The sequence below is a fragment of the Phyllopteryx taeniolatus genome, chromosome 20 (genome assembly GCF_024500385.1).
Source record: "Phyllopteryx taeniolatus isolate TA_2022b chromosome 20, UOR_Ptae_1.2, whole genome shotgun sequence".
In the NCBI taxonomy this organism is placed as follows: Eukaryota; Metazoa; Chordata; class Actinopteri; order Syngnathiformes; family Syngnathidae; genus Phyllopteryx; species Phyllopteryx taeniolatus.
The window spans coordinates 10456282-10483265 of record NC_084521.1 but is presented as its reverse complement, the minus strand read 5'-3'; the positions used below and the strand labels follow the sequence as shown (position 1 = coordinate 10483265).

The 26984-nt window shown below is 39.7% G+C and overlaps 1 long non-coding RNA gene across 1 annotated transcript in view; it reads left to right on the top strand.

The window, feature by feature from the left end:
• The window catches only part of LOC133470187 (uncharacterized), a 60596-nt gene extending 40437 nt beyond the window's left edge, over positions 1-20159 (top strand). The window contains exon 4 of the long non-coding RNA XR_009785903.1: positions 19999-20159. This is a non-coding gene — a long non-coding RNA (uncharacterized LOC133470187). The remainder of the gene's footprint in view (positions 1-19998) is intronic.
• Positions 20160-26984: the final 6825 nt, after the last annotated feature.

Below are 26984 nucleotides of genomic sequence, written 5' to 3'. Positions count from 1 at the left end.
TGGGGAGACAATGCTCTTTATCTCAGTTCTGCTCTGGTTCACTTTAGTGGTGTTTACTGTTTATCTGACATCAATGCCAATCAAGCATATGAATTTTATGTTCCAACTAGATGGACAACAAGACTACAGTAATTATTGGTTAAATATGTGGAAAAAAAACTAAGTTAAGCTGAACATGTATTCCAGATAACAGAACAGCTATGCCAATGCACGGCAAAACAAAGTACATGCAGGCTCCTCAAAAATCTCCAAATATAGGAAACACATTAAAAAACAAGATGTTTGAGTGGAAAAAAAACCCCCAAAAAACACAAACATATTTCAAACTAGATTAAAAGTCGGCAGAGTACATAGTAGCATGTGGGTTCTTTCCATGGTTTGTGGCTTGAGTTACTTACAACATAACTTAGGGCTTGTGTCCACAACATTTGTTTTCATCTGAAAGCACCCTTAACCATGTTTTGCTCGCATGTTATTTCAGCCTTTTTCCATGCATTTACTGTGAGGCCCGACGTATGTTTAATCGGACAAAAAAATTAATATGTAACATAACATATGGATTGCTAATAGAGGTTACAAAAGCCCTCCCCAATACTAATTTAAAATATTTATGTTTGAATAGTGGTTAGTACGTCTGCCCAACAATTTTACGGCTCGGGATTTGATTCTTGGCACTGGCCAAACTCCTGTTTGGAGTTTCCATGTTCTCCACGTGCTTACCTGGGTTTTCTCCATGTATTAGGGGTGCCACATTTCAAACACATGCTTGTTAGATTACATGAGGACTGAATTGTCCATAGGTGTGAATGTGAGTGTTAATAGTTGTTTGTCTAAATGTGCCTTGCAATTGAGCAATAGCCAGTCCCGGGTGTACCCCGTCCGTCTCTTGCCCAAAGTCATATGGGATTGGATCCAGTTTACCAGCGACCCCAATGAGCTAGGATAAGCGGTGTAGAAAAGGGATGCATGCTTGAATGTGGCTATTTGCAAAACAATATCCATACGGTATAGGTACAGAGTAAGCTAAGCTTTAAGCTAAATTATTTATTAGAAAGTGATTATGTACTCGCCACTTCATTATGTCACACGAAAAATCTAATTCCCCCCCCAATTCTCCGCCAATGTGAGAAAAATGTGCAATATTTTGAGAATACAAAATTGTATTTAACATTTTTTTTAAGAAACATAAAATTCTAATCAAATAATAGACTCCAAAGACATTTTGTTTTTGTTGAAAATTTAAAAATGTGGGTTGTGGCACTGGAAACAAATTTACTGTAAATGCCATGAGATTTGCAATGACATTGAATGTTCGTCCACTCTTTTGGTTCTAAATCCTTTTCTATTATGGGGAATATAAATTCACTAAAATGATACTGAGGACTTTTTGCACTCGACCCCTTCACACTCCACATATAAGCACCTGTGCACAGTTTTTTGTTTAGGATTGAGAATGTTCAAATCCAATTTTTCCATATGTTCAAGGTCAAGCATGCATGTTTGCAACACCTTTCTTATAGTTTCAAGGGTTCAATTTATTCTATTCAGTTTAAATTGCTTTGCTTTACAAATGCGTTTTAAAGATGCATAGCTTTGGGATCACGAGGACACTTTCCCTGTTGCACAATGTCCAGAAGGTAAAGAAGTTTTCTCCTCTCCTTAACTTTTCTATTTTTCTTTACCTCCTCACTCTGTCCTCAGGGAGGGAGGGGGTGACGTCGTCGATACTGACAGAGTGACAAAAGCAGTGGTGCCTCTACTTTTTTTTGTGCTAGTTTATCTCTTTCTCTGTCTCCTTCAACACCCCCCACTCCATCTAACAGCCTTCTACCACATTCTCATCCCTCCCCGCCACCGCCACCACCCCTTTTCATCCCCAATCCATTTTGCAGCTGGGGCCAGAGAAGATGAGAAGTGGGGGGCTTTCTGTCTACAAATCAATAGGCCTTACTCACCTTTGAGCAAAGGAAACATCATCACTGTATTTGGCTGTACAATACGGGTGTGTGTGGGACGGAGGGTGGGAGTGCAAGGGAGGTGTACGGGGGCCCTGGGGTGCTGACTGGCCTGCCTAATGCATAATTGAGGAGTATATCTTAGCCATCAGTTGCAGGTAGGAGGCTGAAATAGTTCTCGCTGTCACAGGCCACACCTAGCAAGATGATGATACTTTACACGTACATTCTTTTTCAGAAAACCTGGAATTAAGTTTTATGCTTCGTGTGTGTGTATATATACATGTATATATATATATATATATATATATATATATATATATATATATATATATATATATATATATATATATATATATATAATCTAATAACGATTTTGTCATTTGTCCCACATAGTATTTAGTAATAACATGTTAACAGTGTCCACTCCATGAGGGACAGTTTAATTTAACCCTATTTTATTGCCCTGAGTTAGAAGTCTCACAATATTTGACATAATTTGTCACAGTTTGAAAACACAAATTTATAAATATTATTATTAGTATATTTTAAGGATAATGGTATAATATTACAATATAAAACAAATCTAACCAAGTATTGTGTAATTTCTAATTTGAAACACCCCTGAGATTGTATAATTTAGAACACGAACTCGATTTCGGGAATAATACGCTTCTGCACCCAAATCGTCGGCATTCGAACTACCGTCATAAGAGACGTCGCGCAAAACATCGGTTCAGCGAGTTATGTAATATAAGCGTGATATAATGCAAAAATGCTCTTGCATTCAGAAGAGTTGTGTTGAGGTAGACTGTTCACCCACTCACACACACATTCATACACCAATTGGCGACTGCTACCATGAAAGGTGCTGCCAGGACCACTGGGAACAAATTAGGGTTCAATGTCTTGCCCAAGGACACTTTGACATGCGGACAGTCGTAGCCGGGATTTGAAGGGTCACTGGACAACCGCTCTACCTACTGAGCCACAGCCACCCATTTGTTATAAAAGCTTTCACAATTAACCATGGTCAACTTATTTTTACGCGTGTTAAAATGCTGCTTAAAAGTCTAAAAGTCACATAAGGAAACTTTGTTCACAGATCAAACAATGACACCATTGCTGGTATGCATACACTGATCGTTGGCAGATGGAGGTGAATAAATGACAAATCAGTCTTCCAACTGTGATTTTCATTTAATTGGTTTGTGAAGTGTGCCGGAGCGTGACAGAATTCCACAAATGGCGTTTCGCATGTCTGAATCCCGACATTCCAACGTGGATAACAAACAGAGCTGCTGATTTGCAAAGGTCCTGTTTGTCAAAAAATGACATTGTCCTGCCTTGTTGATATATGAATGTGTAACTTTGATAACTAATAAAAGTTGTACTGTCTCCTTCATTTATTTGGAACATCCAAGGATGCATGCACCCTGCTTGTCTGATTACCAACACATGTGAAACCTCTGTAATGTAAAGGCTGTAAAATGTATTTTTGTCAAATGTTATAGGACAGGCATAAATAATTTAACAAGAGGATGAAGAAACCAAGTCCAACTCTGTTATTTAGATGTTTTTTTTTGAATACCTGATGCTGAGATACAAGCTCCGTAATTGCAATTGAATGTTACAATTCTGTTGTTTTAACATGTAGTTCTCGCACATCTCGTATAGATAATAAGCCAATAATAACAGGAATGAGTAATGGATATGATTCATTAAAAAGACACATGGATTCTGCCATATCAAGTATTTCTTAATTTTAGCATCAATGCCAAACACAGCTTGACCTTAAATAATCACATGGAATAATAATAAAGGTTGTGCAATGCTAAAAAAGCCCTGCAAAAAGTTGTTCGCTCCGCCATCATAGGTGACCTGATGTGAGATGTCAATGTATTGCACCAGACTTGGTCGATCTCAGCTCGGCCAGCATCAAAGCATTAACTAAACCAACCAGCAGCAGACTCCAGTGTGGGTGATGTTTGTCAGGTGGTAGTATCAGAGCCATAACAGAAGCAGTATGGCGCCTGTGTTTAGGGGAATGCTGTAATATCGGGACAGGGGTGTGAAGTTTAACACTCAACACTCACTTTCTTCCGCAATGTTGTGCTGAAAAATACTGTACATCCCACCAGATGTTGCCGCTGACGTGATCACGCATCTAAGGCTGAATTTACACCGCAGGTCCAACTGTCAAATTCTGATTGAATGCCTGTATCTGATTATTTTTTTCTATTTCCTTGTACATTTGAAGTGACACATACCCGAAATGGCTGAGTTTACACATAAGGAACAATTTGAGGGTATTTGGATCCAAATCAGGTGAATGGTGAAGGAATTACAATTTTTTTTTATATATCCCTCCCACTTTTTAAGGGACCATAAGTAATGATACAAATTAACAATCATTAATCACATTTTTAATTTTTAAAACTGGTTTGTATATCATATGCAGTCAATTGCAGCCTGAAGTGTGAAACGCAAAGACATCACCAGAAACTTGTTTCAGTTCCTGCTTGTTCTTGGGGCATTTTCCTTTCAGTTGTGTCTTCAACAAGTGAAATGCATGCTCAATCGGCTTCAGGTCAGTTGAATGACTTGGCCATTGCGTAAAATTCCACTTATTTGCGTTAAAAAAACTCTTTGGTTGTTTTTGCAGTATAATTCAAATCATTGTCCAGCTGCAATGTGAAGTGCCGTCCAATGAGTTCTGAAGCATTTGGCTGAATATGAGCAAATAATATTGCCAGAAACACTTCAGAATTCATCTTGATGCTTTTGATGATTCACATTTAATAGATTGAAATCAGAGGATTTGGACTAATAATAATAATTAATAATTATCTGGCTATTTATGCTTAATGGTTAGAAATGTGTTTTAACTCAACCAGAGATTCACAGTTTAGTTTACTTCTTTTGGAGAGGAGGGCGGTTGATAATTTGCTCATAAGATTTGCCTTGCTACTGAACAATATTTCCCCTACCCTCGTTTGAAACGATGGCTACGCCCTAGCTTGTACATCTTCATATAAGTGAAGAGTTCTTATAATTGCGTGTCAATGCTAAAACGTGAAATAACACTGCTTGACAAATCATATGACATTATTGCATTCCTTTGCCATTATGCTGGCATGTGTGACATCACCACTGAATCATTGTTTTTCTGTTTATTGTCTTAAAATTGAAATATTTGGACTTAGTAGCTGACAAGCTTGGAACTGTGAGTGATTTAAACCCATTGAATGCTCAACACTCAACATTCGCACAGTCAACCAGCATTCATTTGTGGCTGTCTGCCTGGACAGGCTCAGTCTGTCAGCCCTCCAAGAATCCTAATTGTTAAATAAATAAATGGACAAGTTTAGAACATATGACAGGATGGACAAAAAAGGCTGAGAAGCACAGATGGTAATCATACTGCCATGCTTGAAGAGTATTTTCATGCTGCCTCCTCAAACAATGCTCCCAGTCAGCTTGCTATGCCACTTACATGAGTTTTGCGGCAATCATTCTCAGAGTGGTGTCAAACCCAATTACCCCAGAAGTTAACTGAAGCGATATGCATCTGGAGCAACTGCCATCTACAAGTACTCGTCTCCATATTTTGCTGAATAGAGTCAGTGGACCATACGGTGATCTTTTATTCGTGTGCAGGCAGATGCTTGTATCTCTGTTGTTTCTTTCACACACACATGCAGCTTCGTCATTGCTTCTATACACACTACTAGACTTACCTTGATCCCCAGAAAGATGGCTGTCAATAGTATACTTTAAATATTATTGACAAATTAGAGCCAGTATAATGTGTAGGTAACACTATTGAGTTCTGCCCTTGCTATTAATTCAAGCTATGCAGTGAACTTGTTTTTCTCCTTGCTCACAACATAACATGACACATTCCACGTCTCTTCCCTAATACCGTATGAACCAAGCAGACAGTCAGTGGGTTACGCCCTAAGGCTGAACCCACGGTGACCTGATAAGTGCCTGCCAGGTCAAGAGAGGCTGTTGTCCACGATATGGATAGTTGTTCTATGCCCTGCTGACCCGCAGCAGAGTTTGCACGCTGCTATCTACAAAACAGTGTACTTGGTTACAGCGAAGCAATGCCAAACAGAAAATGTGTTGAATCTCAGTAGCGCTTTGGAGGAAATAACTATGACACGATTGCTCTGCAGGTGGTTTGGAAGGAACAATAGGCAAATATTCATATATAAAAGTGGCTGTATAATGCAACAAGTTCGGACAAGAATGTCAAAGGAAATCATATGACATTTTAGGTCCTAGATCACTTTCTAACAGAACTGTATTTACAGCTTGTGAGTCAATGCATTTGCAAATAAAACAGTTCTGTTTGAATCACACTTGGTTCTAAAAGATTAATACATTTGGATACTGTCAGATCGTTTTTTTTACCATATACAGGTGGTTGTTGAAATGAAAAGTTGCAAATTTTGAATTTGCCTCCATCAAAGTGCAAGTTGTATGATTGAGCAAGATTATTAAGCCCCAGTTGTCCCTGATGCATTGTTTGTCAATGTAAGATTGAAGCATTTATTTTCCTTCCATGGCAGCATATGCCTCCATCACTGTCTGAGTTGGTTTTCAAAAGTTGTAGTGTAGATTTTGTTTTGTTTCCTGTTGACTTCATTTTCTGTGTCCCATGTTCATTTCTTGTCTGCTTGTTAGGATTTAGTTTCCACCTGTTCTCAGCCTTATTCCTTGTGTCATCCATTCAGCTCCCTCCAGCCACTCGGTTCTTGTCCAAGTGTACCTCATTTTGTCAAAACTTTGTATTTAGTTTCCTGCTTTCGTTCAGTCGTGTCAGCTCGTTGTTGTTGCTTCCGTCTTACAGTCAGGTGAAGTTTTTCTACAGTTTGTATTGATGAGTGTTTCATTTCCCTGTGTGTCTTTGTTACTTACAACCTTAGGAACTTCATTAATTTTGTGTTTGCTTCTACAGCATACAGTACAGTTCAGTACCTTGTTTGTGAGCAAATTCTTTTTTGGAACACGCCTGCTCATCTGTCGCGCTTCTCCTGCTTCCTTGCATTTGGGTCCACCTCTTGCCATACCACGAAAACCTTCAGACTTGACACACTTGCACAATCATGGCACTATACAGAAAGTTTACTACAGTGGAACCTCTGAGGTCAAAATGCAATCCATGCTGATGCCCTCTGATTTGTTATTATTTCAAAACGTTTTTTCGATAGGAAATACTGAAACTCTGTTCCAATGTCAAATTGCTGACATCGTCCTACTTTTATCAACTTAAAATGCAAATGGTAAAGTAACATTTTAACATCATTAAAGGTCATAAAAGTGGGGAAAGAAGTAAGATTGAACAAACTTAATGATGAAGGTGTAATGGGAAGTGACTTGCATTACTGATACAGATGGAATAAGCTGCCACACACTTGGCAAATATGGCCAATATGCAATGCCGAAAAGGCTGTGTTTGCACAAAAGACTGATTTGCTAAAAGTACAATTAGGTTAGGGTTCCTGGGGTTTAATGTCTGTTTCCATTCTATTTCAGTGTATTACTTTTTGTAGATAATGCTAATAAAGTTTTGGGAGAATAGGCAGAGTGCCGATGCACTGTCCAACTGAGAAGGTGGGAGGATACACATAGTTGTTCGCCCCCCAACTTTTACAATTTATATCATGTTCGGATATTTGTGGGTTTGCAACTCTACTCTGAATCTCAACATGGACAATTGATCATATCTTTTTCTTTAATGTTGATGAAGTCATGAGATTGTTATCCCTCATAGATGTCTTTTCAAAAGGCAACACAGTCACTGAAATGATTTAAAATTGTTGCTGATTTTACCATTGGAACCTAATTGTACTTTTTATGGTACATACACAGAATCATAAACAATAGGTGAGTACTCGATAGGATACATTATGGTTGTTCGTGAACCATGGTTCCACTATAACTTCCTAATCAAAAATGTATTCCAGTAAAAGCCATTATTACTTGTAAAAAAAAAAAGAAATCTCATAATTGACACATGATAAATGATAATATATGAGGATAAACTACACAGCAACACAATTTATTACTAATTTGTTAAGATATGATATATTGTACATAGACTTTTTTAACACGTTTGCATGAATAACTCATTATTGTGATCACTTAAAGTTTGCATGTGCTCATGGATATACAATATCTGACACCAGTGTATTTTGAACAATAAAGTCAGTTTATTTCGCTGTGATAGTTACTTCACCAAACACCAAAGTTTAAGGAGCACCATCAATTTGCGCACATTTGAGTAAGATATCACTCGGATTGAAGGAATGTGGTGTGCGCAACATTCCTTTAGAGTATAAAGATGTCCTGGTTCACCACTAAGCAGGCCAGTGGAGGTCCAAACCAAAAAGGGGCCCATTCAATCAATCTAAGAAGTCCAAATGTAAATAAACGTGTCTGATGGTGGTGCTGGCTGGGCTAGCTCCAGGCAAATAGAACAAGAAAAAGCAAGCAAACTGTGACCTGAAGTGATTTGTACCTCTGGAGTTACTTCTTTGGGATCCTCACGGTGCCTTACAATGCAGCGTATATTGGATTTGTTTACACTTCACTTGGCCTCAAAGGCCACCACGGCGGGTGGTGCAAAATGGAGCGTCAAACAAGAGGGTCACAACTCCATTTGCAGATGGATGGTGCAGAGGGAGACCTCTGAGGTTCTTTAGAATGCAGACTGGAGGTCAGCTAAAAGAATCTCCACACTACATGCTCGTGATGGGAGGAGAGGCTAATAACGGCACTGGGATCAGAGGGGATTGAGACTCTTCAGTTTGGCAGGACACACGCAGAGGCTGCAGACAGATCTTGACTATGGGATCACATCACTGCTGCCACCTACTACCACAATTAATGTCAAGTCCTTCAGCGCAACAAGATAAAAAAAAAAAAAAAAAAGGCTGATGATAAGAAAACCTACATGATGTTAGGGGATGAGATTAGATTTAACAAGGAGTCTGCTGAAGCAGCACTACTTTTTGTTCACGTTGATTTTGTGCTGACAAACTATTGACCGTGTAAGTTGGTAAAAACTTTCAGTTATCAAGTTTCTACGAGAATGACATTTAGAGCGCAGACCTCGAATAATATAAACATATTTGTCTGACTTATTGAATTGCAAAATCATGAGTTGTTGGGCCATATTGTTAAGGACCTTTCACACCGCACAGTGTGCCATCGACCAACCCAAATATTGTACTGTGATGTGGTAAAGAAGGTATTGCGATGGACAGAGATCTTCACTATGAATGCACCAGGTTGGTTTAAAGTAGGAGAAATGTGATTTTATCATTTTTAACAATACAAATTTAGATTGAAATAAAATCTAGCATAGTCACACATGCTTCACTTCTTTCACAACTCCTTCTCCTCCCTATCATAAGTAATCCTAGAGCTTTGCGTAGTAACGGTGACAAATACAGTGCCGTGAAACAAGTACTGACCCACCTTCTGAAATTCTTTTGGTTTTTTTGCATCTTTTTCCCACTTTAATGTTTAACGTCATCAAAGAAATGTAAATATCAGACAAAGATAACCCATGTAAACATAAAATGCAGTTTTAAATAGTGATTTCATTCATTTAGGAAAAAGAAAAACTATTCAAAGCTCCCTTGCCCTGTGTAAAAAAATGAAATGAAATCAAGCATTTTCAATAACTGGCAATGTGTCTTTCACATCTCTGTAGAGATATTTTTTATATTTTGTCCTTGCAGAATTGTTTGAATTCAACAACACCGGATGGTTTTTGAGCATGAAGGGCCTTTTTAAGGTCATGCCACTGCATTTCAATCGGATTCAAGTCCGGACTTTGACTAGGCCACGCCAAAACCTTCATTTCATATTGGTTTTAAGCCATTCAAAAGTTGACTTGCTGGCGTCTTTTGGGTGTTTGTTTTGTTTGGGTGAGGTCCTCCTACAGAACCCAAGTGCGCTTCAGCTTGAGCTCACAAACTTATTGCCGAAGATTCTCCTTCAAGACTTTCTGGTAAAAAGCAGAATTCACGGTTCCATCAATCACATCAAGTCGTTCAGGTCCTGAAAGAGCAAAGCAGACCCAGACCATCAGACTATCACCATCATGTTTGACTGTTGATATGATGTTCTTTTTCTGAAATGCTGTGTTACATTTATGTATAACAGATGTAACGAGACACACATCTTCCAAAAAGTTCAACTTTCGTCTCATCAGTCCATAGAATATTTTCCCAAAGTCTTCAGAGTCTTTCAGATATATTTTTGTGTTTTTTTTTCTTGTTGGTCAGCAGTGATTTTCGCCTTGGAACTGCCATCAGTGTTTTTTTTTTGCCCAGTTTCTTCCTTATTGTTGAGTCCTGAATACTGACCTTAACAGCGGCAAGGGAAGCCTGCTGTTCTTTAGATGTTGTCCCGTGTTGCTTTGTGAACTCCTGGATGAGACGTCGCTTTGCTCTTGAAGTAATTTTTTTGCCGGTCACTCCTGGGAAGGTTCACCACTGTTCCATGTTTTATCCATTTGAGGATAATGGCTGTCACCAGGTTCACTGGAACCCTAACACTTTAGAAATGGATTTTTGTTACCCTTTTCAGACGGATAGATGGCAATTACAGTATTTTTTCATCTGTTCTTGAATTTCTTTGGATTGCAGCATTTAGTTGCAGATATTTTTATATTTTGGCTGATTTCATTTTATGAAAAGGGTTCTAGTTAAGTGATTTTGTGATTGAAAAGGTCTGCAGGTAATCAGGCTTGGGTGTGAAATTAAATCAACCAAAAAATGTGATTAGCCACAGTTAATTCATGTGTCCCTACGTTATCCTGCGTCGTTCTGCGTCCCACTCCCCATCAACTCCTGATATCACTCACGAGGCAATGTATTTCTTTACACTCTTTTCTTTTTTTTATTGTTTTTTTTCATATTTATGTGTTAGACGATGCAGTGCTATTTTTCTTCATTAATACCAATTGTTTTTTTGGGGGGGCTAGAACGGATGAATGACATTTCAATTAATTTCAATGGGAATAATGGATTTGATATAATAGTAAATTGAGTTACAAGTTTGGAGACAGAGCCAATTAAACTCATAAGTCATGGTACCACTGAATACTTCATATTCTAAACCCATACACAGTATATCCAAGAAAAAGTGTTCAAAATACGCTTTTGAACAAATAAGCAATTGGTCCACATTTGCACTGCGTAGGGTGGCGTCAGTATTTCCGGTTTTGTTTGTGCACGGGGATTGTTTTGGCAACATTGTCACACAAAACTAAAAAAAACAAAACAAAAGTGTACTACATTGTTGTTGTTTAACCAACCCATGCTATAGCAGAAGTAATGCATTTGAAATCAAAATTAACCCTGTTAAACGATCACCAGATGAGTACTGATCTCTAGAGTATAGACTAAACTCTGAGACAAGGAGAGCACTGTACTGTCATGTTGTTTTTGTGTCGTTAAAGCCATGTCTATGTGAACGTATGGGGCCAGGGAGGGCAGGGAGCTGGCTGCCAGCACAAATGCAGCTGCAGTTCTTAAGGAGCCAGAGGCCCGGCTGTATGAATGCATCAAGTAGATGTTAATTGGTGGCCCCCACTTTCTGCCACTAGTTGAACTCCTCCCCCTTCCCGCTCTCCTCTCTCGTCTTCCTGTTCTCTCTTTTTGAGAACAAATGCCACATTCCTGCCATCAGTTATCTACTCTGCTGACAGCCTCAGTGGCCCGTGGAAGACCCCCCCCCCCCCACCCTTCTCTGCAACCTGTCCACTCCAGGAGTAGGCCTGTTTACACAGCGCTGACTGGGAACGCCCTGCACTGCCCTTGTGACCCCTCCTCCTTCTTACGCCCTTGCTCTTTCTCCCTTGTTTCTCCCTCATCTTGTTCGCATTTTTCCACTACTATTCTTTCGTGGACCACTCCACCCCCCTCTTCTCTGGGTGTTGTACCCTAAAAACCTCTGTGTCTCTCCAAAGCAATTGCTTGGGGAGGCACCACTCATCTGTGGAAGCCCAGGCAGCAAGGATGTAAATCAGTCATGGTTGTTACAGGCCTTCCGTAAGCGAGCCCTGAGGGCAACAGTGGGTCTCGCTGGTAGCTAGCCCAAATTTGCGACTTCTTCAGTGAAAAATTTACTTTGTTCTGCCTACAGCTACTCTGCTTCAACAGTCAAGTTTGCCCAATGAAATGAACTGATGATGCAGTCCTGAAAACTTAGAACATTTATACATTTCCCACTTTGTACCAGGAATAGTGTATTGGAATGTCATGAAGATGTTAGTAGTCGGAAGTCACACAACAGTAGCAGTGACCATTGTGCATTTTGCACTAAGAGACTATAAAACAATATAGATACCTCACAGTTCTAAGGTTTTGGTTCGAATCTTGGTCTTCCTCACACATTCCAAAAACATGCATATTAGGCAGAGGTGGGAATAGACTACGTCACATAGGCCCACAGTATGTATAAGTCACAAGAAGATCTTGTCTCTTAACCTTCAAGTTTCAAGCAAAGTTACATTGGAGAAATAAAGCAAGCCAAGCCAAGTCGAGTCCCCACTAAATTTCACAAAAGTCACGTCAAGTCAAGACATCCCTTGGGTTAAGCAAGTCTTAAGTCAAGTCATATAATCTTGCTTAGTCACAACATACTATATAATGGTGTGATAATAAAATATTTTTTCACCTGATCATTACAAAAAAGTTAAACGTACAACAGCTGAGAGTGTAAAATTAAACATGTATATATATATGTATATATATATACACACAGTACGTACAGTGGAACCTCTCGTTACAAACTGATTTTTTTCCGTGACCCCGTTTGTAACCCGAAATGGTCTTAATCCAAGGTAATGTTTCCCATTGAAATGAATGGAAATATAACTAATCCGTTCCAGTGTTACCTTTTTTTCTTTTTTATCAGTGTGTGGTTAAAAATGAATAGTGCTATTTAGAAATAAGTGAAAACACACTATTATAACGAAATAAAACACAAAATAAACATGAAAATGGTTTATTGCTCATTAACTTTAACTAAGGAAGAGAAAGGGGAGGAGGGCTATAGCTCCTCATTGAAGAAGAGTCTTTCTGCATAGTAACATGAAGAAATTCTGATCCATTTTTTCCTTTCTGTTTCTTTCCTAAGTCACTAGTTGATTTTGGTACAACAAAGCGATCCAGGGAAAAATCAAATCTGAAAATTTGAAGTCACATTGTCATTTAAAAGATTATTCTTTCTGTTGGCCAATTTGCTGTACATTTATTTTCATCATTTTGTGATCTCCTCGCTAACACTATCACCAGCGAGCGATTTCGTACTTTTTTTTGTAAGCCTAAAATGTCTTCTGAGACAACCAGAACAGTCCAGTTGCGATCGATTCAATACCCAGATAAAGAAAAAAAATAGAAGAAAGAAAGAGGCTGCTGTAAAAGATCATTTAGCTATTACTTTATGGATAATACTAGAAAACACCTCTCAGAAAGATGCAGTCCAGTTTTAAACCACTGTAAACTAAGCCACAAAAATAAACAATGTCATATAAATGCCTCTGACTGTGTCAATCCAAACTAAGCATTATTATCTGACTGGTGAAGGTACAGCAAATTAGTGTTAAAAACAGGCTGCGCGGGGGGGAAGGCAATGAGGGAGGGGCAAAGGAGCAAAGTAACAAAACTGTACATTGGCACGGGTTCTGTCGAGGGGCTCGGCGCACGCTTCTGAAGTCTGGGGCCCCGAGCTTCCAGCTGTGTGAAGGGTTACTCCGCAGCTTGTCATCACATTGGGAGGAGGCTTCACAGAGGCGGATAATATCCTCCAACATAAGCAGTACTAAGCTGGGGAAGAATGCCAAGCTCCATTCACTTCACAATGTGTAAACATAATAGAGGATAGGAACTTTTTTTTTTTCTTAAATAACTGCCAATTATTGCCAAAGTACTCTATTTTTAGTACGTTTAAACTTTTTTCCTTTTCTGACTTGACTTATATTATACTTGACTTGACTTGACTACTACTACTACTCATATAACTAAGTTTACATAATAAAATGCATGTTTCATGTCTTAGTAGACCTCACATTAATGAGCCAAAAGACAAGGTCAATCCTGCCATTTATTTCAAAAAAAGAAAAAACAAACAAATAAAAAAAAAACACATCTGGTTCTCCAGGGCATATCCCCTGTTAAGATCGGAAATAAGATTAAACTTCTCAATACCAGATTAAAGGCCTTGTCGAGATAGACCCATGGATTCATTTGCCAAACTGAGAAAAAGTGTTACTCGTGGCATTTTGTAGCTTGAAAGGGGACTAAAAGGGGAGGATGGGGTTTGACCTCAGAGGCAGTGACCCAGAGTGAGTGCAATGTCCCTTGGTGGCTCTGCTCGCCTCCAAATTCTCAAGCGTCTCCCTCTTTGCAGACGAACAGCAGGGTGCCTGTTCCACTTAGTGGCTGTTTTGGAAAATGTCTTATTTAAAAAAGAAAAAGAAAATACTGACATAGCACTACCGACTTAAATAGTTCATGCAATGGCATGCTAACACTGATTAAAGTTTATGTTACTGTTTCACAAAGTGCTCTCAAATGCTGTTTTTTCAGAATCGGTCTGTCATTAGAGGCATTTGAATGAGATTGACGCAATTATAAATTACAGTGTTTGAAGTTAAAAGGGAAACGGAAGTTTTAAATAAAAGAGTCAGTGGCAAAAAGAAGATATTGCCTTCATGTGGTTGTGCGTTTGAAAACCCCACTGAGCTAAGGAAGAGTCATTTATGTTGAATGTGCTGTTGAAGAGAGAAAAAAGTCATTGGTTTAATATCAATGTTTTTGAATAACAATCTACTCGTTTCAATGTATTCATCAAACATTGTCTACTCTTGTGGCTTAAATTCAATTTATTACCTCTATTTTAGAAAGCTTAATTTTAGGTTTGATTCTTATAAACCCATGCTGTACAAAGGAATAATGTATGACAAAAAGTGATTCCACATTTCTGCTGATGTACCAGATTGAACAGATTGTTGTCAGGCCAGTAACAGATTTAGTAATGTTCCCTGAACATCGATATATTGTTGACAAAGTTATATGCATACTACTGGGAACAAAAAATGTTTCATTTACCACCAGGCTAAATTAATATCAGGCAATTTATAGGTCCATCTATTTTCTCTACCATTTTCCCTCATTACAGTTGCAGGTGAGCTGGAATGTGCAACTAACATTGGGTAAGAGGCAGGGTACACCCTGGACTGGTCGGTGGTCAATACGTAGAGACACATTTATACTGTATATAAACAGCCATTCACACTCACATTCACACTAGGGACAATTTCGTATTAAATGAACCTAACATGCAATATGTTTTAAGACTAGGGGAGAAAAACCTGTACTACCCAGAGAAAATCCAAACAAGCATGGGGCGAACATACAAACTCCACACAGGAGGGCCAGAGCCAAAATTTGAACCCAAGACCACTCGACTGTCTTTCATCATGCTGCCTAATCAACAGGTCATCCATACTATTTAGCCAATACTTCAACAATGAGTAGGTGTAACCTAATGTTTACATATCTAAACCAAATCTAATGTACGGACGTTTTTTGCCCCCGTATAATATTATTGTGTACCACAAACTGAAATCGAATAAATGGCATCAACACAAAATGGACAAACGTATTTGTAGATATTTCTTTTGAGCTACGTGAGTAAAACACAAAATCCTTTTTGCAGTTACAACAAATGTTGTCTTTCTACAAGATAATTTGGATTTCTGTGGGAAGTTTTGTCTTTTCTTTGTCAGATCAGAGGTCAGTGGGGTCAGATTTGGTTCACAATCTCTGTTGTAGTTCATGCCAAAAGTGTTTCACCGGTTTATGGTGCGGGTTATTCAAGTTCTTTCACATCAAAATCTGCCAACCAGGTTCCTATGTGAAGAATCTCGACCAAGGATGTGCTTCTTCATGTGTATTTGGTGATGCTCCAGGTCTGTTTGTTTGCAGACAATGTCTTTGTGTCATCTGCATAAAAGTGACATAAGGAACCTAGAATTACTAATAACTATTCTGATAACTGAGGACTTTGTGGCACATTTAATCTTTCTCTGTTTTGTTTCTACTACAAAAAGAGGTATTTATTGATTTTGCGTGCCAGTACATGAGCAAGGGTGCTCGGCCCATGCCTCTTCCAAACAAGCTAGGGCAAAGGGGAGGTATATCCTCACATCACAGAGAATTGACAGTAAAACTTTAGAATTTAGGTGTCAAGCATGCCCAAGCACAGCACAATTACCTTGTGTGCGTGTGTGTGCCCTGAGAAGTTTGAAGAAGATGCTTGGGGTAGTTGAGATTTTTAAAGAAAATACAAATGGTTCAAAGGGCTAATGTCCCATTTCAGATGACAAATAAATCTGAATGGAAAATATATTGATGTCATGGTGAGAAAATTTTGTTTACAACAATGGAATGAATAGAGACTCTGGCTTTGCCCTGTTGTTGTCTGGGTAATGTTTAGAGGTCAGAGGGAGATAAAGAGCTGACTGACAGTAAGGACGGGACTGGTGTTGGAAGGGTCAAAGGTCATGCGCTCTCTGAAACCCCCCGATTTATGGCTCCTTGGATTACTGGGTCAGGAACTCAAGAATTGTTTGGGGATGTGATCATTTCCATGACACTGTGTTTGTGTGTGTCCATGTGAGGGATAGAGGAGCTCTCTCACTGAACAACTTTGTATCATCGTTAGGCGCTCGAGCTGGCTGTGTGGGAGTAGGAGAGAGCCCAGCGTGTGTGCGTGCGCCTCTGTGAGTGCTTGAGTCAGAGATGTGGTAGCTAGAAATAGCAAAGTGGAGGCTTGCTCTGCTGTTTGCCTTTCCAAGTTTGATTTGACATTCTAATTGCTACATGCAGGAACAAAATACTCTGAGGTTCCCCTAAATTGAAGTTGATGTTGAACCAAGCAGGCTATGTTTAGTGGGCTAGCTGTGTGGAGGGCCTACATTTTACCGAAAGTGATTCTTTATTTCTGCCCGTGTCTCTAGTTTTTATTTTTCACTCTATCTCTTCATGAATGTGGAAACATGAGGAGGCTGAAACAGACGACTGACTGGATGATGTCTTCACAACGAAGAGTGTGCAGAAAGAGAGTTAAAGATAGAAGACGGAGCGGCAAAGACAAATTGGAGGATCACTGCTTTTTATATACACATGCACACACACGTTCACACAAACTTTCTGCCTCCACACAGTCCTGTGGCATCAGTCGGCAGCCCAGACAGGTAGCTGACTGTCAAACTGAAGCCTTGCAGAATGGAATAATTAGACAGAGCTGTCTGCATGGAACATGACAGGCTCTATCTTCAATTTAGCCCACAGAATGCACCCACTGGGGCTATCCACCTAGGACCTGCCTGTTTGCCTTGGTGTTGTCCACACTGGTGGCGTCTGCAGGAGAGCGAAAGGGAGGGTGATATGCTCTCACTCCAATGTCAGTGCAGCCTCACATCTCTCTGTTAAATGCATTAGTTGAGTTTTGCATGGAGAAAGAAGCCAAAATACTGTCACTAGTCCTTTCTACACAAGCTGTTCAAGCAGGGTTTATTGCACCCTTTTTTCCAACTTTCTGTGTTGTATAAATGGCTGGGGCTCAGAATGGGGACTGGGTTGCCCTCCCATGTGAACTTTGTATATTCTCCCTTAGCCTCTGTAGGTTTTTTTCCAGGTACCCTGGCTTCCTCACACGTTCCAAAACATGCATGTAGGTCTTAATGTCATTATTATTGTTATTTATTATTATTATTATTATTATTGTTTCTATATGTGCCCTGCTATTGAGTGGAAAAAATTCCAAGGTGTACTCCACCTCTAGCCCATAGTCAGTAGAAAATAGATGAATGGACTTGGGTTAGGGTGGCACTGCCCCACTGGTTCCATACTTTCAAATTCACACTGCACACAGTAATTACCTGCAGTGGAAATTCGAATCTCACCTTGAATGTTTGTATCAGTGGGGTTAAGCAGGTGTCAGTTCTGTATATTTTTTTCCAGACTCTCAAATGACATTTTTACCCTTTCTCGTAATGCTCATAACAATGCCAATGATAAACACGCTTACCTTATCTATTGGGCCTTGATCTGTTCGTATATCTATACATCTATCTACAGTTTGTGTGTGGTTGTGTGTTCATGTGTTTGTCTGTGTGTGTGTGTGTATATATATATATCCATCCATCCATTTTCAACACCGCTTATCCTAGTTAGGGTCGCGGGACGCTGGAGCCTATCCCAGCTGACTTCGGGCGAAAGTCAGCTATATATATATATTTATATATATATATGAATATAAATGTGTGTACACACACAAACACACACACACACACACTAACAATTAACCCTTTAAACCACATGGATTACAGCCTTCGTTTAATTAGGACATTTACACCCTAATTTCAGTCAAGGCCGCAAAGAGGCAAGTGAATGTGCAATGTACATTAGGTTTTACCTCATGTAGGTGGATAGAAATAAGCATAACTTGTCATTTGCAAGTCTTAATTCACATTTCCAGTGATTTATTTATCTATTTATTTATTTTAAGCACCATCCTAACATTTAAAAGTCACACCTCTGCCAGGATTTTACTTCCAAGCATAATGATTCAAAATCTATCACCTTCGGGTCAGCGGACGGGTCCTGAATACCCACCTTTTTTGGAGTCCCTGTTGGGGTTGCTACACAGTACTGCTGCTGGGGACTCCCTCGTTCTGCTTGGGAACTTCAAAGCTCACGCCTATTCCTGCTATCTATAGGCGAGAGGCGGGGTACACCCTGAACTGGTCGCCAGCCAATCGCAGAGGACATATAAACCAACAACCATTCGCACTCACATCCACAACTACGGGCAATTTAGGGTCTTCAATCAACCTACCAAGCATGTTTTTGGAAAGTGGGAGGAAACCAGAGTACCCGGAGAAAACCCACTCAGGCACGGGGAGAACATGCAAACTGCACACAGACGAGGCTGGATTTGAACTGTGAGGCAGATCTGCTAACCAGTCGCCCACCGTGCTGCCCCCTGCAACATACACTGTACTGTAAATCAAAAACTGTATACAGAAGGTTGCATACTGTATACAGAAGGTTGCATACAGAAGGTTGTATAGAAACAAATTAAATAAAATGAATGCTAATGAAAACACAACTTCCTCAGTTGAGAAATTTTGAATTGCTCGTAAAAAGTGTCCATCAGACTTTATTGGGTATAAACATAAAATATGGACTGACTCAACATGTTGCCTGGAGCTACGGCGTGCGTCAGGCGCAGATTAGGATGTAAGAGCCTCCTCGAACCATGTCGTTTGCTATGAGCCATGGAGTATAAATTGAGCAGCGAGGTCAAGGGGGTGGGAATTAATGGTACATAATCAGTGAGTCAGTGAGGCAGCCCTTCACTAACTTGATCCCATGCTGTGTAACCCCAACAGCCCCTGGCGTACTCCAGGCTCCCATGGCAGCATGGGAAAACGTGTGTAAATACTCAGTGCTTTCGCACTCACATGTATATGATGCATGAGTGCACTCTCAGGGCAAAGGGAAACCGTGTGACATACTGTTTGTGAAGGAAACACCAAAACACACGTGATGACACATGCACTGCACATCCGTAAGGGAAGATTCTCAGTGGAATGACAAAGGTGCCTCAGGTAAAATGAATTGTATCCAATGAGATGTATTGTGAGGATAGATATGTAAAGGGCTGCTGCTGACAGCTGCTATTGCTCCCCCGTTAGCTGGTGCCAAATGACAGTCCTGTGGAAAAAAAAGTACGTTTGATAATACAACCACCACAATCCACCAGCGGATCCTCGTTCTCCCTTCAGTCTATTTATATTTTTTCATTTTTATTGTCAATGTTAACCTCCAGTTGAAGCTCTTTTGTGGGATAATAAAAATAGCTCTCATCATGTTTTGGCAGAAAACAATCTCACTATATACCTCAGATCAATATTTACAGAGGAGTGTGTGTTTTGCAGCATGGTGTTGGGTGCGAGAGGACAATGACGAGACCCATGGTGCCCCTATTAAGCAGCAGCCTCAAGGCGAGTGGATTAGCCTGAATAGTCGGCGCTCCCCAGGTACAGGATTTGCTTTACATTAGCCCACTTTGCCCTTGGCAGCCACTGCTGCTTAGGTCATTTAGCTGCAACTCTCCATGCAGGACACTTGCTTTCCTCAAATCCGTAATTAGAAAAAAAAAAAGATCTAATTGATTTGCAGCAATAATAATGTTTGCTCTAATTTATATGTAAGGGGATAGCCCACCTTCCAACAATCCTGCATGCATGACAGTGAGAGTAAGGCATGTAGCTCAGGGCAACAAAGCTTTAAATTTTAAACACAAGTTCTGCTTTGCCTCGTTTTAATATTGTACGACTGGAGGTGGAATCAGAATGCATAAAATTGACTGCATGAAAAGATACTGTATAATAAATGTATTCTGCACAGTGTGCGCCAGTGGATCAGCTCATTGATTAGGAGCGCGGAGCCCAGTGCTGAACATCCTTGTTTCATACATATTTCATTAACGCCACTAACAGTGGCTGGGTCTGCTGCCGTGGGACTGTGACAGATGTCCATTAGTTGAACCCAGGGCCAGTGAAAAGGAGGTTCTAGTAACCTATACCACCCCAGAGCTGGTGTCCCCATCTGGCAGACTCCCCAGTAGCCTCTCTACAGTCTCTACTTCCAGTTCACAATGTCATCTCAAACAAACTTTTGTTGGCTTTCCACACTCTATGTTTTAGCTCACTTTATAAAGCAGTTGCAGCAACACTATATCAAAATGTACCATACAGAATCATTAAAAAGTAAAAAAAAAAGAGGCAGAGCAAATAATTATGCTAAGATTAGTGTAATGAAACCTGTTTTAATTCCTACGAGGAAAGGCTTTCCATGGTGGTCCTGACACAGAGGGCAGCACAGGGATAAAAACATGTTCCACAAACACAAATATTCTGATATCATAGAACCCAGAGGGACACAGGGCCTGTTTCACTGACAGTGAACAAATAAATTACTCCTAAAACCCGTTGACTCCGCTTTTTAAGATGGTTATAGCGACTTCATTTTTGCTTCTTTTTTGTCATAGCCACCGACACTCAACAGCATACTTGTTCACATGGGAAACCAGAACAATTGTCCATTATCTTTAATTCTACACTTGTATATTGCAACCATCTATTTCCTACAATTCTTTTCCACATCAGTCGCAACTGAGCTGGAACGTATCCCACGCTGTCTGTCAGCCGATGGAACTACTACACCATCAGTGATGACAATCACCTGTAATATTATTTAGATTTAAAGTAGAATTAAAGTCCAAATAGTATCTTCACCGTCATTTGGATTTTATTTTATTTCAATTAAAAATGTATTTTCAAACGAATTACTTGTGTTTTCAGTGCAGTCTCGTGTCCTTCTATGGGCCACTGGAGAAAGATTGATGTTTGGAATGGAGGCTTGACATATGCAAATCAGGAGCAGTTCTGGTTCACATGAAAGTTGCCAGTAAATTGATTTTCAAACACAAGTGAGAACAGTTCTGCACTTTAAGAAAAATAAAGAGAACAAACTCATACTTACATACCTTACTACTTACTACTGATTTCTTGTTTTTTTTATTTCAAAGAACGTGAGCACAGTGCATAATTCTCATGGACAGCAACAGTTTCAAATGACATTTTTGATGTGTGGAGAGTTCATTTTCCATTTGAAATCTACTTAATGGATGTAAGGTGGATCAATCATTGAGCCTGTTTGACACAAAGGGCTGCTTGACTTCCCCTTAAGGCTTGGTGACCTTGTGGTAACCCACACTTCCGGTTCTGGGTGGAGAGTAAAGATTTCAAGTCCTGGGTTAAGTAAGAGGAGTGAGTGGTTGCCAGTTATTTTATTTTATTTTTTTAAAGTGGAGAGTAAATTGTGGATTCAACTCATCTTTGACTCTTGTCACAACAACCACAACATCTCCACAACCTCCTGTTACCTGTGATGGCGTTCTCTGAGCGGATCTAGCAACACATTCATTTGGAACATACCTAATGTTGTGGCCAGTGGGGGAAGATTCATACGGATGTCAGAATACATCACTCTGTGTTCCTTAATTATGCCAGACTGACAAATTCTACAACTTTGTAAACTTTCAAACTATTTGATCATAATCAGGCTTTTCCACGTAGCATGCAGGAAAACAATGTTGTGTAGATATTTACCGTTTTGAGCACCAACAGTTGCTTTAAGACATATGTATTCTCTCCCTTTTTCGTTTTCATAGCGTGAATGCAATTTGTCAGGTGAAGACGAGGAAAAAAATGAGGCCAGCATATGGGCTGTGTGTGTGTGTGTGTGTGTGTGTGTGTGTGTGAGAGAGAATGTTTCTCCTCTTTATTTTGGGGAACTAGAGCATCGTCTCAGCGCTTCGCTATTCCCCACTAATCAGGTGCTGCCAACCTGCCAGCCAAGGCGGTATGCGAGGCCTTTCAAAACACTCTGCTAATTAACAAGCCCCCAATGCATCCCTTCTGCTTTTACAGCACCAGCACATCTGCCATAGAAAACTCAGAAAATAGAAACAAATTATCACCACCACCTTGAGTGGACCCCTCACTTTGCACACAAACTGAAAAGGGGTGTGTATGACATGCGATGCATGTAAAGTTCTCCACAAAAGTTCTGAATTTGTCGTTTTTCCGAATGTGGTGACAAGCTTTACATTGCTTGTTTAGACATTGGCAAGGCGTACTAGTTCCCCCAGGCAACTGAAAAGTTTGAATAGCATTCCCAACATATGATGACTGTTTGCATGTCTTCAATACAGATTCAGAGATGCTTCTGGCGTTGCCTTGGATCTTACTGCAACATTTCTTTGACATGTCTTTGGCATGATTATCTTTAAAAGTGGTCATTTTCTTCACACACACATACTTTCTCAGAAATACAGTATATCACAACACCTCAGGTTAAAGTTCAGATTCAAGAGGAAGGCATGTACAGATCATTTTACTGACATGTAAGTCGTTATATTACAAAATATTGGTAATCTTCCGGGGAAATCGTGAATCATCTCAAAAGACCCAATTTATATATTATCATTGAGAGAAATAGTCATATAGGTGGAAAGCTGTTTCACTTAGATTTCGCCTCATGTTTTGTAAGATGAAAAGTCACTGAGAGATTGCACAAAACATCCACAGTGACCTTGTTTACTTGGAAAAGGTCTGCAATGATCTACAGTACTCATTTGTAGTCCTTATGAGATATGCATTTCCAGAATTCCAGTCATTTCAATTCTAATCAAAGACTAGAACTCAAATAATTTTATCTGTCAGAAAGAGATATCATGTTTTCACTCTGCCTCATTTTAATATCACAACACCACATTTATGACTCTGATTTCTTTCATGGATGAGCTGCTCCTTGCAGCAGGCATATAAAATGTACTGATCTTTTATTGAATAATTAAAAAGCTATAACAGCGTTGCTGCGGTATATGTCACATTAATATTGACATGGAAGATTTTACCGAATACTAATACAATTATCATTCAAACATGTTTTGCCACACTGTGTTTTTCTCTCTGCCTCATCTTTGTTTTGATAGAATGGCAGAAAACATTACAATCCTTCACAATGCTGTTCCTTATTTTTTCAACTCGTAACGGACACACAGCACTACTGAATATATTGCATTTCCTCTAGGTGCGAGGTTGCTGGATAGCCTTAACATTTTACTACAAGGCAGTCTGTTATAAATCTTTGAGTTGAGTGATATACTCATGTTTCTTTGGCGTAACACGAGCACTGTCAAAGAGAATTCTACATTTGTTTGAATAATGTTTGTTTGTGTCACAGGGTCCAGTTCAGTCTACTCTCCACTGGATTGAACTTTTGCCCTTTCCGCAGTGAAACCCATGTTTTTCTCTCCCACGCAAACCATCACAAACAAAACACAAGCTCAGGGCAGTCTCATGTAATATAATTCCTGCCCTTATACTTGTTTTCCCTGGCTCACATTTTTAAATCGAGGCAGAGGACCAGTGTGGGAAGTTTGAAACGGTATTGTCATTAACGCCTTGATCATTCACAAGGGCTATGCGCGTACAATGTAGGCCTTTCTTGCTGTGGCGCAGATGGCATCGTAAAAAAAAAAAAAAAAAAAAAAAAAAGCGTTCTTTGCAAACACCAAAAGCAAACACACAAACAGCGGTGACCCTGTGAGTGTCCAATCCATCTTTTCTCCTGTTGGGGACGTATTGTCTTTGGGAGATCAAGGCGTTTGCACAGAACTAATGTTGTCATGCTATTGTACACGCTCATTTCAGGCAACTCTTGAAATGTAAATGTTCAGTTTTTCTGCCTGCTTTTGTTTTTACTTTAAACTTTTCACTTTTATTATCACAGTTTCCCCCTTGCTTTGATGTAGTTATTTAGTTTTACTCATCAATCTGGGCTCAGTGCTCAGTTTGAGAAAGTGTCAGGCTCATTTGCATACATTTTAGGTCCTCCTTCTTTAGCCTGTGGAATTTGTGTGCACAAGCAATCACAATTGTATCTGGTGAATACACCGAGGCAATCGGGTTCACTATGTGTGAGGCAAATTGGCTAACCTTTTCAAATGCCTAGTGCTGGACCTTGGCTCCTCCAAGACGAAAGAGTGTTTCATAGATTGCCCTTTTAGGACACAGATGTTCCTATTCTCAAATAATGCAACCTTCTTAAGGGCTAATATTTGGATCTGGCATGCCCACACGACAAGAGTTGCAGCTGTGCCTCCACATTTGTCAAAGCCTGTCATCCAGAAGAATTTACTGTATGTGCTATGAATTGCACGGGACTCAAAACTGGAGTGGAAGTTTTTGAAAACAACACCGTTATCGTTCATCTGTGAAAACTGTCTGACAAAACACAGGTGTTTTAAGTGTTCCCACATATGTGCAGATGAAGCATATTTGAAATATTCGTTTGGATGAGACCCAGTTTGTGCACATATGAAAATCCAAGGCAAAAACAAACAGAAGGTTGTTGTGCAAACGTACTATAATATGTAATTCATTTACACGCAAAGTCTAGCACTTGAACCTTGTAATCTTTTTTTGTAGCTCAACTGTGATTAATGGGTTTTTGGCAAATATTGCGTAACTCTCACATGCATGTTTGGATGAGTTCTTATTACATTTCCCCAAGCAGAAGAATACAATGCCAAGTAAAACAAAGACTCACTCCATGAATCCCTTGCTGGTTGATGTTTGAGCGTTGGTAATGGTTTTCAAGATTGACTAATTGCCGATTAAGTTGATAGCCTACAGCCTAAAATGTTCTACTCAGAGACACCCAGTAACACATTTTATAAACATACCAGAAAAATAGGTGATCTTGCTCGTAATAAATATATTCTGTCAACCACCATGTTGGTTAACAAGTCCATCCATCATGCAGTCAAGAGTTAATGAGGCATAATGGTGTTTGTTTGTGTGCTAATAAAGGCTAATTGTATAGGTTTATGGGTTTATGATCCTTAGACCATTCACATTGAACCAGAGTTTAGGACCTGGACCTTCCCATTTTACAAACACAGAGTGAACCAAAAACGGCCAAAATAATTCTTACGGGCTATTTGTCATATATCCAAGGCAAAGTTAAACACAAAATTGTGTAGTTTATCGCAAAATGTGCATCAGGGCGCCTGTACAATTGCTGTGCATGTCTACGTTTTTTCAAGTAACCCTACAAATCCTACTGGTAATGTGTAACAGTGACAAACATCACCCTTGCAAAGACAAGCTCATATACTACCATATTTTTGCTAATCAAATGACCATTTTCTCGCTTCTATGCCAGAATTTCACATTTCAACTTCTTTGCTTATCCTGTGTTGCTGGTGCCTGTCACCATAATTCATTTTCTCAAATGGATTTTTAGAGAATGATAGCCAAATGATGAGGAATATCACTTGGAGTATAGTAAACTGTCATTTCAGCCAATTGTCTATTTGCTAAATATAAAAATTAGAACTGGTGCTCCAGTTCTCAGTTTTGTATCATATGAATATGTCAATCAATTGCTCATTTCTATGTGCAAAGCAACTCTCTGTCTTTGTTTCATATGGATTATGCACTTGTATATTTTATCTCAATCTGGGAGAAATGCTGGTCTTTTTTACACCACAACATTGGCTCGTGGAAGGATCCAGCATGGTGTTGACTTCTTTTTCAGCCTGTCGAAGTTTCATGAATGATTAAAAGCGTTGGGCCCAGACCTGCTCATAAATAAACAGCAGGCAACAGGACTGAGCAGCCTTCTCATGGACAGGGGGAGCTGACAGACTGCCTTTCAAATCATACAACTCATTGCTAGTTAATCCACTGTATAACATTTTTTGTGGAGCAGCCGGTCAGAAATCATGCATATGCACTACCACTGCAGAGGATTTGTTAATGTAGACGAAAAAGCACTACTGGTTTGAGGGAACTATTTTTTTTCCTGCAAAAACAAAAAAAGGGAGAATGAGTCTGTTAAGAGTGTCGTCCAGTAGATTAAATGGCATCCACATGTGCAGTTGACAGGAATCCAGAAGAACGACCTACATAATGGCCCCAGTTGGCTGCCTAATGCTGATTTCAAGAGTTCACACAGTCCCAAAGTGAGTTGAAGGGTCACTGCATCCATTTGTGGCCTTTTCAGCTGCTCCAAATGAGAGCCAAGGTGCTACTGGGAGACTCTCCATCTCAGTCTTGCTGCATCATAAATGGTCTTCAGTCAGCGACCCTGCAAATGCTGAACCTTTGGCTTCAGAATCAAACATCGCCCAATCTTACTCCCCTGATGCAATTCTCTCCACCTGGAGGTCAAGAGCTTGGAAATGGACTGCCAAATCTAACCGAGACGCTAATGGGTGAAAACAGCTGGTGTACATTCTGAGTAAGTTGTAAATTGCACTTTTTGCATATTAACCTGTTGGGCT